The sequence below is a fragment of the Silene latifolia genome, chromosome 3 (assembly GCF_048544455.1).
Source record: "Silene latifolia isolate original U9 population chromosome 3, ASM4854445v1, whole genome shotgun sequence".
Taxonomy (NCBI): Eukaryota; Viridiplantae; Streptophyta; class Magnoliopsida; order Caryophyllales; family Caryophyllaceae; genus Silene; species Silene latifolia.
In genome coordinates, this window is record NC_133528.1 from 121790341 (window position 1) to 121795765 (window position 5425).

The 5425-nt window shown below is 44.6% G+C and overlaps 1 non-coding gene across 1 annotated transcript; it reads left to right on the forward strand.

Annotated features, from left to right (window-relative positions):
• The first annotated feature begins 300 nt into the window (after positions 1–300).
• Positions 301–406, forward strand: LOC141650084 (small nucleolar RNA R71). The gene has a single exon (XR_012546146.1). It is a non-coding gene; the product is annotated as a small nucleolar RNA R71 (small nucleolar RNA).
• The last annotated feature ends 5019 nt before the right edge of the window (positions 407–5425 follow it).

Below are 5425 nucleotides of genomic sequence, written 5' to 3' on the forward strand. Positions count from 1 at the left end.
GTTGAAGACATGGCATTGAGTTGTTGAACGGAATCTCTATCATCCCTTTCCGCCAATTGTTGTTGGAGCAAGGCAATTTGAGCTAGCAAAACGGAGTTGTTGAGGGATTCTTCTTTACCTTTGGATGGTACAACTAGGGAATTGACATATTGTGCATCATGGACCGCCATAGATTCGATCGTGGCATGAGCAAGGTCAGTGTCAATTTGATCAAACCGCCCATTGTTAGCGGAATCAAGAATCCTTCGGGACTCGGCACAACATCCATTGTAGAATGTTATTGCTAGAAACCAATCATTTAGCCCATGATGTGGGCATTGTCTTTGTAGCTCCTTGTACCTCTCCCAAGCCTCATATAAGCTCTCAAGAGCTTGTTGACGGATCCTGTGATTTGGCTCCTCAAAGTTTGAGTTTTCTCCGGTGGAAAAAACTTCTGATAGAAAGCAAGAGCCAAAGTCTCCCAATTGGTGATTCTCATGGTGGTGCGGTTAAGGCTATTGATCCAAAGTTGGCCTTGTCATTCAAAGAGAAAGGGAAAAGTATTTCCCTTATTTGAGCTTGAGTAACGCCCGTTTGACGGATCATGGAGCAATAATCGCAAAAATTTTGCACATGAAAATTGGGATCCTCCAAAGGACTTCCCCCAAATTGCTTCCTCTCCAAAAGGCTAATAAAAGCTGGTTTGATCTCGAAGTCCGGTGCGGTGATTTGAGTGGTTGTGATACCGGCCGGAAGCATGGCCGCGGTGGGCTTTGAGTGATCGGAAAGTTTCACCATCTTTTTGGTAGTAGATGGTGGTGGTGGTGGATATGATGAACTTGAAACCTTCTCCTCTTCAAGGGCTTCTAGATCGTCTAAGTAAGACTTTCTAGCACTTTTAACTTGTACGGAAGAAGAGGCCTCTTTCACTTCCTTCCAAAAACATCGTCTTCTCCTAAAGGTTTTCTCGAGATCGGAATCCGGTGAAAGCAACTCTCCACTACGAGAGGACCTGGGCATAAGACAACAATTTATAGAGAAATGATAAGTAACGGTCTCAAGGAACAAGTGTTCCTCAAGACAAAAGAAAACAAGATAAAAATTGACAATTCAAAATGCAATAAAACCGTTTCCTCGGCAACGGCGCCAAAGTTTGGTAGGTTTATCGTGTACCTACGCAAAGATAATTACCCTAAACAACAAGTTAATGTAGCAATAGGGGTCGAACACAAGGAAACGGGAATTACGTTGTGAAATGCTATGGAAAGATTCTTATCAAGGTCGATTTCGTTTTTGGTTTGGTTTGTTTGTTTGGTGACTAATAAAAATTATGGTGTAAATTATATAATTAAAAAGGGAGTCTAAAGGGTTCGGGTCACACATGCAAAGGTAAACATATGATCATGATAAATTCGGTACTAATAACATTGTCAATTGTTTAGGCTTAGAGATACCCACCTTACGGCATTAGTATCAACCATAGACCGGGTCCTAGAGAAACTTTTGTCCATGACTAGGTCTTCCTACTACACATGCTTAGTCTAATTCAATTCCGTGCCTCTCAACTTTAGAACGAATGAACAAACTTAATCTACGATTACGGCCGATAACCAAAGATTAAATGTGACAATGCAAACATGTGATAGAAACAATTGAACAATATTATTATCAACCTATTTAAACATGTTATATATTTGATTTTGCATGGCTCCCCTAGCCTTTAGACTAGGAAATTTAGCTACTCATAATGCAATGTAAACTATAAAACTTGTTGTAAGAAATGCTAAACATTATTGAATGAATTATATAAACTAAATGATATAACATGTAATGTGAGATTAAATCAAGTGGTAGAAATGAAATGCTAGCGATGTGATTATAAAAACGTAAATAGAAATGTAAATAAACGAGAGTAAGAATTACCGAAGTAAGAACTAAAACTTGAATTGAAAAGAGAACCAAATGCTTGAATTAACTTTGAACCAAATAATTAACTACTACAAGCTTGATAATGTTGAAACTAATTATGGAAACTAATGAGAGGAATTATGCTTAAGGCTATTGTAAGTATATGAAAGACGTAAGAACATAAGATAAGATGAGATGCCTAAGCCTTGAAATGCCTCTCCTATAAAATAGGAGAGGGAAGTGAAACGTAAATCACCAAGAGGCATACAACCCCGATCGGGGTTGGGGGCCCCGATCGGAGACGTGGGATTCCGGGTATGTTTGCCTTAATTCTCCTTTTAATTGCAAATGGCATCCAATATTTGTGATTAATGATGCGATTAATCACCCGGTTAATGCTTTCATTTGGCATCTTAAGAACTTTAGAATCCCATGTTTTCCCTGTAATACTACGGTTTTATGAGTCTATGGGTACTCTATCGAGTGGGGCTTACTCTGTCGAGTAAGTAGTTTTTGGCGCAAAACAGTAGTCTGCCTGTAGGGTACTCGATCGAGTAATTTGGGTACTCGATCGAGTAGGGGGCACTCAATCGAGTAAGTGCCTTACTCGATCGAGTAAGTTAGTTTACGGGCTGAGTTTTGACGGGTTTTGTTAATGATGCGAGATTAATATATAATGTTTACCGTCACTTTTCTTAAACCTTTTTAACAAATCTAAAAACCTAATTGAGAAGAAAGGAGTTACGTAGTTTGTTTGTCATCGCATCATTAGCAAATCCTGGAGCTAGAGAGGTCGGATTTCGTTGTTCTTTGCATCATAGTGATCTTTACGTCAAGGGTAATATCTACATACTAATTTTATAGAATTTGGTTGACTTTGTTTAAACCCTAATTTTGGGAATTGGGGGTTTTTATGATTTATTGTTGTTCCGGGTGTAATTCCGAAGCAGTTATTTGTTACCACTCGTGGCTTGTAGAATGACGTCTTTGGTTGAATCCTCCCTTCGGCCTCTCCTGAAATAATAAACAAACTGAGGGCTCGGCTTTGGCCGAGCGTACTCACTCCGACGCTCAAGTCAGTGAACTTAAAGAGATAAGTTGTGTGTTACTTGGCGAAGTATATTTTGTAGAGAGATAAGGAAGATATTACCAGATTATGAGGTGTTTTAGGTTAGATTGTGGATCCTTTCCTCAATGAGAGTTGAGGAGTATTTATAGACTTTTACCTTTTGTCACGTAGTGGCCAAGTGGCTAGCAGGTGGAAAGACTGATCTACCCTCGGCCGAGGGACCCATGGCAGGCCGGCGGGCCCTGTTGACTCCATGCCGAGGGGTCTTGGATATGAGTACGTGGACATATGCCCGGCGGCTAGTTGTCCCAGTAGAGGCCTGAGGCACAAGAGACAGCCGCTGTGTCCGTGCGTCGGTTAGGTTTGTCTAAGTCGTTGACTTCTTTGTGGATATCTTTGACCTTGCTCAATATGTTGACTCGGTCAGCGGGTGCAGAATATGCCCCATCAATTTGCCCCCAGCGTAGTCTATGCCGTAGTATGGACCTTCGATGAGTGTTGAGCGTATTCTGCGCAAGTTGAAATTTTCTGCCCCGGCTTCTTCTACCTCGGCTTGGTTCTGCTTAGGCCGTACCATATCCCCCTCCACATGGATGTGTAATGGACATCAGATGTGGAAAAGAAAGTGGCGCGGGCCGAGACCGAGGTTGTGAGTGCCGTGTGCTTTTGATTGCCCCCCAGGTCTTTGCCAAGCTTGGTTGAATCGGGCCGTTTGGCAAGTAGATACCAAGGGGTGTGTTGAAGAAGATACGTCGATTGGCATTCTGTCAAGGAGCGTGTTGAAGAAGTTTTTAATCTTGTTTGTCGATTGACATTCCATGGCCGCATGCTTGACATGTGTCTCGTTGTTGATTGGTTGACGCTTCATGGGCTTTGCCCTGATTGGTCGGATTTGAGTGGGCTTTGCCCTATAAATAGGAGAGTTAGCCCCTGAATTTAGCCTTCCAAATTCATTTTCTCAAAAAATTTTCTTCTTGCTTAACTTTCTTTGACGAAACTTCTCTCTAGTCTTGAGCGTTACTCGGCGTAGCACTTTTTCTTCAAGGTAAACAAACAAATTTTCAACTTTTAATTGTTAAGTTTTTTGTTGTGAACATGTCTTCCGCGATGCCGGTCCTAGTAACCGTGCGCCGGGGGTTCCGTCGCGTCTTGATGAAGAGGAGGCACTAGCCGCCGTTCCGATAAGGTCCGGGGGCCCTAGGTCTCCTTCTCCTGAAGTTGATCCAAAAGCTCTGGAGGATTGGGAGGATGATGATGATGTTGATGATGACGGTGATGATGAGGAAAGGGCTCATCCTAATAAGGAGAGGCCGTATATCATGGATCACGGCGACGCCTGTAAGGTCCGCCCGACCGTGCTTGGACCCACAAGTTTGCCGGTTGTTTGGTCCCGACGTTTTCGAACGTCACTTCTCCTTCGGCGGGGAGTATAGTATTGTAATTCTCGAGGAAGGTCGGGCGGTCTGTTGCCCTCCTCGGGCTGCATCGGCGTATACATCGACACCTGGAGTATGGGCTCCGGTTTCTCTACGAATGAACACGTTATGGCCATAATTAAAGCCATGAACGTCGCCGTGGCCCAACTGCACCCGTTGGCCATTAGGACTATAGTCGGCTTTGTGTGGCTCTGCCTTTTCAAGGGGGAGGTCCCGACGGTGAACTTATTCCGCCGGCTCCATCACCTTCGGCCGTCGGCTCCTGGTCGCGTTGGGTGGTACGGCGTGCGACGGGCCGGGTTACGTCTCCGTTGATAAGCTTTCTTCCGCAAGGATTTGTAAAGATCGGTCGGTGTACGTTGAGGTTCGAAGGATTATCCTTTGCCTCGGTCCTTCCAAAGACCAAGTCAATTTGCGGTGTGAGAGTAAGGCGGAGCATGATAAATGGGTCTCCCGGAGTAAGCTTAAGATGGATGCCAGCAAGGTCCCTCTTAATGCGGATGAGAAGCGGGCTATGAGCCTTTTTGAGGTGGAGAAGAATGGGATGCCGAAGGGATGGATTCCTCCGACGCAGATCATTCTTCAGGATGCGCCGCTCTGCCACGTCGGCCTCATACCGGCCCTCGAACGGGGTGAGTGGGGTCGGTGTGAGGCCCATCCTCGCTTTTAATGTTTCGTTATTTGAACTTTGATTTATTTCTTCTACTTAACCCTTGCTTCGTTTCCATTGCAGACCATTTTGGCTCGGACCGTCATCGAAGATATCCTTGGGAGAATGGGACTTGATAAGAATAAGCAAGTTGTTGATTTGAATCCTAAGGCCCAGGCTCGTGATCGCAGACCGGCGCCGAATGATCTCATGGATCGGCGGTGAAGGGCTTAAATACGACGGCGGCCCGGGCGAAGGTTCTTTGGTAACATCGCGCCGAACGCGGAAAACAAAGTCTTCGGCGGCGACGGCGTCAACATCGATTCCACCTCCACTCCCTTGATCGAAAATGAGACGGTGGAGGTCGTTGATATTACCGCCGAG